The sequence below is a fragment of the Temnothorax nylanderi genome, unplaced genomic scaffold (genome assembly GCF_030848795.1).
Source record: "Temnothorax nylanderi isolate EJ_2023f unplaced genomic scaffold, tnyl_v1.0 TNYL_tig1100_pilon, whole genome shotgun sequence".
Classification (NCBI taxonomy): Eukaryota; Metazoa; Arthropoda; class Insecta; order Hymenoptera; family Formicidae; genus Temnothorax; species Temnothorax nylanderi.
Window position 1 is genome coordinate 14,543 of NW_027250162.1, and position 9,008 is coordinate 23,550.

Sequence of the window (9,008 nt, forward strand, 5' to 3'; positions counted from 1 at the left end):
AAAAAATGGTCAGGTCGGTCAGGTCGGGTCAGGACGACAAATGTGTATCTCGACATTTGGAGTCGCCTGGCATAGAAACAAAAAAATGAAAAATAAAATCAATTTCTCAAAGATTCTCGTAAAAACTTAGAATATTTTCAAAAATTTCCAAAAAAATGTCCAAAAATGTGGGGTCCAAAACGCGTTTCTCGACATTTGGAGTCACATGGCATAGACACTGAGAGACCGAATTTTCAAAGATTCCCCTGTAGAAACTTAGAAATATTTTCAAAAATTTCCAAAAAAATGTCCAAAAATGTGGGGTCCAAAACGCGTTTCTCGACATTTGGAATCGCGTGGCATAGGTCCTGGAAGAGCGATTTTCCAAAATTTCCCATTGAAACTTTAAAAAAACTTAGAAAAATTCTGAAAAAAAACAAAAAATTTCTAAAAATGTCTAAAATGTGGTGGGGGGGGCTCCGCCCCCCCCAACCCCCCCGAGAGGCCGCGCGGTCAGAATAGTGAGTAATTTGACAAAAAATGAAGGAGTGGTCAGAGGGGGATGGGACCAGGTCCAAAGTTCGAATCGTGAAAGAACGAAACTCGTGCCGTCATAAAAAAAAAATTGAGAGAAGGGGGGGTCGGAGGGGGGTGGGACCAGGTCCAAAGTTCGGATCGTAAGTTTACGCATGCGATGCCGTCATAAAAAAAAATTGTGGGAAGGGGGGCCCGGAGGGGGGGGGGACCAGGTCCAAAGTTCGAATCGTGAAAGAACGAAACTCATGACGTCATAAAATCAAAATGTGGGAAGGAGGGGGGGGCGGGGGGTGGGACCCCCCCCAAAGTTCGAATCATGAATTTACGAAACTCATGACGTCATAAAATCAAAATGTCAAAAAACTGGCACAATACCCGTTACCTAACCAATCCCATCCCGGGTCAGGTCGGTCAGGACGGGTCAGGACGGGAAATGGTCAGGACGAAAAGTGGTCAGGTCGGTCAGGACGGTCAGGTCGGGAAATGTCGGAGAAAAAAATGGTCAGGTCGGTCAGGTCGGGTCAGGACGACAAATGTGTATCTCGACATTTGGAGTCGCCTGGCATAGAAACAAAAAAATGAAAAATAAAATCAATTTCTCAAAGATTCTCGTAAAAACTTAGAATATTTTCAAAAATTTCCAAAAAAATGTCCAAAAATGTGGGGTCCAAAACGCGTTTCTCGACATTTGGAGTCACATGGCATAGACACTGAGAGACCGAATTTTCAAAGATTCCCCTGTAGAAACTTAGAAATATTTTCAAAAATTTCCAAAAAAATGTCCAAAAATGTGGGGTCCAAAACGCGTTTCTCGACATTTGGAATCGCGTGGCATAGGTCCTGGAAGAGCGATTTTCCAAAATTTCCCATTGAAACTTTAAAAAAACTTAGAAAAATTCTGAAAAAAAACAAAAAATTTCTAAAAATGTCTAAAATGTGGTGGGGGGGGCTCCGCCCCCCCCAACCCCCCCGAGAGGCCGCGCGGTCAGAATAGTGAGTAATTTGACAAAAAATGAAGGAGTGGTCAGAGGGGGATGGGACCAGGTCCAAAGTTCGAATCGTAAGTTTACGCATGCGATTCCGTCATAAAAAAAAATTGAGGGAAGGGGGGGTCGGAGGGGGGGGGGACCAGGTCCAAAGTTCGAATCGTAAGTTTACGCATCCGATACCGTCATAAAAAAAAAAAGAGTGAAGGAGAGGGGGGCGGGGGGGGGGACCCCCCCCAAAGTTCGAATCATGAATTTACGAAACTCATGACGTCATAAAATAAAAATGTCAAAAAACTGGCACAATACCAGTAACCTAACCAATCCCATCCCGGGTCAGGTCGGTCAGGACGGGTCAGGACGGGAAATGTTCAGAAGAAAAATGGTCAGGTCGGGTCAGGACGGGTCAGGTCGGAATTATTTTTTAGGACGGTCAGGAAGAAAGTGGTCAGGACGGTCAGGTCGGGTCAGGTCGAGGTTAGGTCGTGAAATGTCAGAGAAAAAAATGGTCAGGTCGGTCAGGTCGGGGTCAGGTCGGGGTCAGGTCGGAAAATGTCGGAGAAAAAAATGGTCAGGTCGGTCAGGTCGGGGTCAGGTCGAGAAATGTCGGAGAAAAAATGGTCAGGTCTGTCAGGTCGAAGTCAGGACGAAAAATGTATGATTATTTTTGTGTGGACGGGTAATAATTTGAAAAATTGCTCAGAAAATGATACATTTTGAAATAAAACTGAAGAATTTTAAAAAATGTCAAAAATAGGTCAAGAGAAGTGGGAAAAATAGCAAAAAAGTTACAAAAAAAGTCAAAACAAGAAAAAAAAGTCTAAAAAACGTCAAAAAAGGGCAAAAAGCCGAGAAAAGTGAAAAAAAATGATCAGAAAGTTGTAAAAATGGCTGAAAATGGCGACAAAAAGGTCAGAAAATGCAAAAAAGAGCAATAAAGTGCAAAAAAACGTCAGAAAAGGGTTAAAAAATGCAAAAAAATGTTAAAAAAACGTAAAAAAAGTGAAAAAAAATGGTAAGAGGTGGAAAAATGACTGAAAAAAGCGAAGAAAGGTTTAAAAAACAAAAAAGAACAATAAGTTGCAAAAAAAGCGTCAGAAAAAGACAAAAAAAGCCGAAAAAGGACTAAAAATGCAACAAATTCATAAAAAGGCTAAAAAAGTTCAACATAAGCCCAAAAAATTTTTAAAAATATCTAAGAATTGAAAAAAGATTAAAAAAACCATAAAAGTATAGAAAAAAGACCTAAAAAGTGCAAAAAAAAGGCTAAAAAGCAAAAAAAGGTAAAATAATGTTAAAAAATAACGCCAACATGCCCCATATTTTTTCCAATTTGCCCCGAAATACTTTGCCAACTTGCCCCAGAATATCTTGCCAACTTGCCCCAAAATTTGCCAACTTGCCCCAAAATATTTCGCCAACTTACCTCGAAATTTTGCCAACTTGCCCAATTTTCTTTTGCCAACTTGCCCCGCAAATTTAAAAAAAAATTGGTCAGGAAAAAAATGGTTAGAACGGCCGGGAAAAAAATGGTCAGGTTGGTCAGGTCGAGGTCAGGTCGGAAAATGTCGGAGAAAAAAATGGTCAGGTCGGTCAGGTCGAGGTCAGGTCGGGAAAAAAATGGTTAGGTCGGTCAGGTCGGGGTCAGGTCGGGGTCAGGTCGGGAAAAAAATGGTCAGGTCGGTCAAGTCAGGTTAGGTTGTAACCGGACGGTACAATTTCGTGCCCGATTCACGCGGCTTTGTGTCCTTTTAACGGTCGCCACTCGGTTTGACCTATGTTCACCGAGAAGGTGTAGGTAAGTGTTTCCTAACTATGTTTTATGAATGTGTCATCCAACTAATTATTCCCCTTTTTATTTTCAGGTTCCCGCCACGAATGGACGACTTCCAGCGTCGCCCCTTGGATCATCGACTCCAATCGCCGCCGTATCTCCACGCAGGACGAAGATGGCGGACCACCGCCTCTTCCGGTAAGTATCGGTACGTCGGTCAACTAACTCCTAAATTTAAATAAATTTTCAGGTTTTCGCGACGGATGGCGCGTCTGTGCCGTCTCCCCAGTGATCACCGGTAATGACCTTCGATCAGGATCAACGAACGGCCGAGATGTCTGACCATCACCCCGCATGGGTAAGTATACGTATGTTGGTCAATCAACTATGTTAATTAATCAAAATTTTCAGGTATTCACAACGGATGCCTCGTCAGGGTCGTTGCCCGATGGATCACAGATGATTTCCAGCGCCCAGGATCAACGCCCGGTCAAGATGGCTGACCTCCGTGCACCTGAGGTATGTATACGTAACTCGGTTAGCTAACTTTTTAACGACCGCACTTTTCCAGATTATTCGAACGAATGGCCGATCTCCATCCCCCAACGATGAATCACCGACGATAATCTCCGCTCTGGATCAATGATTCTCCAAGATGGCTGACATCCGCTTCATCAGGTATAAGGGAGATAATCAACTGACAATTCCTTTTATCTTTTGCAAATAATCAATTTGTTTATTCGCAGGCTTCGGTTTACACACACTTGGATGTTCACAATATTTCTTTACACAAGATGGCGTCGCACATTCGCTAAACGCACGCAAGTCCTTTGTTTCGGTAACACAGTACCGGTCGTCTTTCGTATCGACGATAGTTAACGCGTTTCGCGGGCGTTCCCGATTGTTAATGGATGTTGGCAACGATTGTTTAAACACTCGACTTATGTTCGCGGGACTTAGCGCGATCGCGGGTGCTTCTATCAGAGAGACTAGTTACCGTGCCGACGATCCTCGAGAGACTGCCTCGAGTATCGTCGCTCTCAGTGGCTCCCCACCTACGGCCGTTACCCCCACTCCGGCTTCACGGCCGCTTTCACCTTCTGGAATGTTCGTCGCGGCGCAATAACAACTTTCTCTTTTGTGCGCCGAACGTTCCAGAAGTTGTTGACGGAAAATTCCAACGGGAGTACCTTGAGGTTGACCCCCACTCTACGCTCCCGGGTAGCGGTTTTCCAACTCGCTCATTTTTTGCGATTTTACGGCGCCGACCCGTGCGCTCGACCTATTCCGCGTCCCTGAACATGCATCCGGGCCGACTTCCCGTGGAAGACGTCCGGGTATACCTCGCGTCGTCGGCCGTCGACGCCGACCCCCGGTGACGCATCTACGCCACCTTCCTAGTCGAAAACCGTTGTCCGTTCCCGGCGATGACGCTCGGTTATCGAGTTCGCGGGCGGTCACGTAACCTGACCTTCGCGTGGTCGGACCTTGACGCCGACCCGGTCTTCGGGTGTACCAGGTCCCGTGTGACGATCATCGATCGTTTTTTCCCACGGATTACCCATGTCCGCTAACTTTGCATCCGGGCGTCCGATCGTGACGCCGACCGGCTGTGATCGTTCTTTCGGTCTCGCGGGTGAGCCATTTACCGCTCTCAGTCGCCTGAGACCCTCGGTTCCGTATTTAGCGAACGCGTTATCGGATTTGACCCGCGGTCGCTCGTGACCCCTCGGTGGGTCGCTCCGGTGCGCCATTGATGGTTCCGCCGATTGTGCACGCGCCTGATCGCGATTTGTCGGGCGCGCCGACCAACCGAAGATTGCGTGTGGCCTATGCCTTGTCGCGCTTTAAGCGTCGGTTCGCGCAACGAAAATAAACTGGAGCTGTACGCGCTTAGGCCGAAAACAAAATATTTTAGTTCGAACCGACGGGAAACCTTATCCCTAATTCTGGGCTCGGAAGCCGAAGCTCGCCCCCTTTATACTTTAACTTTATTAGATAATGGTGCCGGATGGGCTTATGATTACCTTAACCTGAACTTATAAAATAAATTTCCGATTCTACGCTCTACTATTAGCGCCTCGGGTTGCGCCGGTGGCGCTTCTGCTTGTCCTCCTGCCAGTGTTGGGCTCGTCCGGGTCACGACTGCTGCCGACTCTACCCTACGGAGGACCAGACGGGGTGCCCCTTTAAGAAGGGGCCGCGGCCTGGAAGCATGCGGTTGCAAGGTCAGGAAATGTCAGGAAGAAAGTGGAAAAAAATCATAAAAATACTTATTTGTCGGCCTCGACGAGACAAAGAGAACGCCGTAAAGAACGACCCCGTATCTCAAGCCGTTTCCGAGATAAATGCAACTCTTTAACCGTTAGAGATAGAGCTTCGGAGGTGGAATACTTATTTGTCGGCCTCGACGAGACAAAGAGAACGCCGTAAAGAACGACCCCGTATCTCAAGCCGTTTCCGAGATAAATGCAACTCTTTAACGGTTAGAGATAGAGCTTCGGACGTGGAATACTTATTTGTCGGCCTTGACGAGACAAAAAGAACGCCGTAAAGAACGACCGCGTTCGTGAATTCGGGTTCCGCCGGTCGGATCGACTCGAAACTCGGCTGGGTGACTCACTTTCACCACCCTGACGCGTTCCTAGAGCGGCTTCGCGATCGGCCCTCCGGTTCGCGAATTCGGGTTCCGCCGGTCGGATCGACTCGAAACTCGGCTGGGTGACTCACTTTCACCATCCCTGACGCGTTCCTAGAGCGGCTTCGCGATCGGACTTCCGGTTTGCGAATTCGGGTTCCGCCGGTCGGATCGACTCGAAACTCGGCTGGGTGACTCACTTTCACCATCCCTGACGCGTTCCTAGCGCGGCTTCGCGATCGGACCTTCCGGTTCGCGAATTCGGGTTCCGCCGGTCGGATCGACTCGAAACTCGGCTGGGTGACTCACTTTCACCTCCCTGACGCGTTCCTAGAGCGGCTTCGCGATCGGTCCTCCGGTTCGCGAATTCGGGTTCCGCCGGTCGGATCGACTCGAAACTCGGCTGGGTGACTCACTTTCACCTCCCTGACGCGTTCCTAGAGCGGCTTCGCGATCGGCCTCTCGGTTCGCGAATTCGGGTTCCGCCGGTCGGATCGACTCGAAACTCGGCTGGGTGACTCACTTTGACCTCCCTGACGCGTTCCTAGCGCGGCTTCGAGATCGGCCCTCCGGTTCGCGAATTCGGGTTCCGCCGGTCGGATCGACCCGAAACTCGGCTGGGTGTCTCACTTTCACCTCCCTGACGCGTTCCTAGCGCGGCTTCGCGATCGGCCCTCCGGTTCGCGAATTCGGGTTCCGCCGGTCGGATCGACTCGAAACTCGGCTGGGTGACTCACTTTGACCTCCCTGACGCGTTCCTAGCGCGGCTTCGAGATCGGCCCTCCGGTTCGCGAATTCGGGTTCCGCCGGTCGGATCGACCCGAAACTCGGCTGGGTGTCTCACTTTCACCTCCCTGACGCGTTCCTAGCGCGGCTTCGCGATCGGCCCTCCGGTTCGCGAATTCGGGTTCCGCCGGTCGGATCGACTCGATACTCGGCTGGGTGACTCACTTTCACCATCCTGACGCGTTCCTAGCGCGGCTTCGCGATCGGACTTCCGGTTCGCGGATTCGGGTTCCGCCGGTCGGATCGACTCGATACTCGGCTGGGTGACTCACTTTCACCATCCTGACGCGTTCCTAGCGCGGCTTCGCGATCGGACTTCCGGTTCGCGAATTCGGGTTCCGCCGGTCGGATCGACTCGAAACTCGGCTGGGTGACTCACTTTCACCTCCCTGACGCGTTCCTAGCGCGGCTTCGCGATCGGCCCTACGGTTCGCGAATTCGGGTTCCGCCGGTCGGATCGACTCGAAACTCGGCTGGGTGACTCACTTTCACCTCCCTGACGCGTTCCTAGCGCGGCTTCGCGATCGGCCCTCCGGTTCGCGAATTCGGGTTCCGCCGGTCGGATCGACTCGAAACTCGGCTGGGTGACTCACTTTCACCTCCCTGACGCGTTCCTAGCGCGGCTTCGCGATCGGCCCTCCGGTTCGCGAATTCGGGTTCCGCCGGTCGGATCGACTCGAAACTCGGCTGGGTGACTCACTTTGACCATCCTGACGCGTTCCTAGCGCGGCTTCGCGATCGGCCCTCCGGTTCGCGAATTCGGGTTCCGCCGGTCGGATCGACTCGAAACTCGGCTGGGTGACTCACTTTCACCTCCCTGACGCGTTCCTAGCGCGGCTTCGCGATCGGCCCTCCGGTTCGCGAATTCGGGTTCCGCCGGTCGGATCGACTCGAAACTCGGCTGGGTGACTCACTTTCACCTCCCTGACGCGTTCCTAGCGCGGCTTCGAGATCGGCCCTCCGGTTCGCGAATTCGGGTTCCGCCGGTCGGATCGTACTCGAAACTCGGCTGGGTGACTCACTTTCACCTCCCTGACGCGTTCCTAGCGCGGCTTCGCGATCGGACTTCCGGTTCGCGAATTCGGGTTCCGCCGGTCGGATCGACTCGAAACTCGGCTGGGTGACTCACTTTCACCTCCCTGACGCGTTCCTAGCGCGGCTTCGCGATCGGCCCTCCGGTTCGCGAATTCGGGTTCCGCCGGTCGGATCGACTCGAAACTCGGCTGGGTGACTCACTTTCACCATCCCTGACGCGTTCCTAGCGCGGCTTCGCGATCGGCCCTCCGGTTCGCGAATTCGGGTTCCGCCGGTCGGATCGACTCGAAACTCGGCTGGGTGACTCACTTTCACCTCCCTGACGCGTTCCTAGCGCGGCTTCGCGATCGGCCCTCCGGTTCGCGAATTCGGGTTCCGCCGGTCGGATCGACTCGAAACTCGGCTGGGTGACTCACTTTCACCTCCCTGACGCGTTCCTAGCGCGGCTTCGCGATCGGCCCTCCGGTTCGCGAATTCGGGTTCCGCCGGTCGGATCGACTCGAAACTCGGCTGGGTGACTCACTTTGACCTCCCTGACGCGTTCCTAGCGCGGCTTCGAGATCGGCCCTCCGGTTCGCGAATTCGGGTTCCGCCGGTCGGATCGACTCGAAACTCGGCTGGGTGACTCACTTTGACCTCCCTGACGCGTTCCTAGCGCGGCTTCGCGATCGGCCCTCCGGTTCGCGAATTCGGGTTCCGCCGGTCGGATCGACTCGAAACTCGGCTGGGTGACTCACTTTCACCTCCCTGACGCGTTCCTAGCGCGGCTTCGAGATCGGCCCTCCGGTTCGCGAATTCGGGTTCCGCCGGTCGGATCGACTCGAAACTCGGCTGGGTGACTCACTTTCACCTCCCTGACGCGTTCCTAGCGCGGCTTCGCGATCGGCCCTCCGGTTCGCGAATTCGGGTTCCGCCGGTCGGATCGACTCGAAACTCGGCTGGGTGACTCACTTTCACCTCCCTGACGCGTTCCTAGCGCGGCTTCGCGATCGGCCCTCCGGTTCGCGAATTCGGGTTCCGCCGGTCGGATCGACTCGAAACTCGGCTGGGTGACTCACTTTCACCTCCCTGACGCGTTCCTAGCGCGGCTTCGCGATCGGCCCTCCGGTTCGCGAATTCGGGTTCCGCCGGTCGGATCGACTCGAAACTCGGCTGGGTGACTCACTTTGCACCTCCCTGACGCGTTCCTAGCGCGGCTTCGCGATCGGCCCTCCGGTTCGCGAATTCGGGTTCCGCCGGTCGGATCGACTCGAAACTCGGCTGGGTGACTCAC

At 52.4% G+C, this 9,008-nt stretch overlaps 1 long non-coding RNA gene across 1 annotated transcript; it reads left to right on the plus strand.

Annotated features, from left to right (window-relative positions):
* The first annotated feature begins 741 nt into the window (after nucleotides 1-741).
* On the plus strand, nucleotides 742-2,390 carry LOC139786654 (uncharacterized). The gene is made up of 2 exons (XR_011722363.1): nucleotides 742-1,031; nucleotides 2,036-2,390. It is a non-coding gene; the product is annotated as an uncharacterized lncRNA (long non-coding RNA).
* The last annotated feature ends 6,618 nt before the right edge of the window (nucleotides 2,391-9,008 follow it).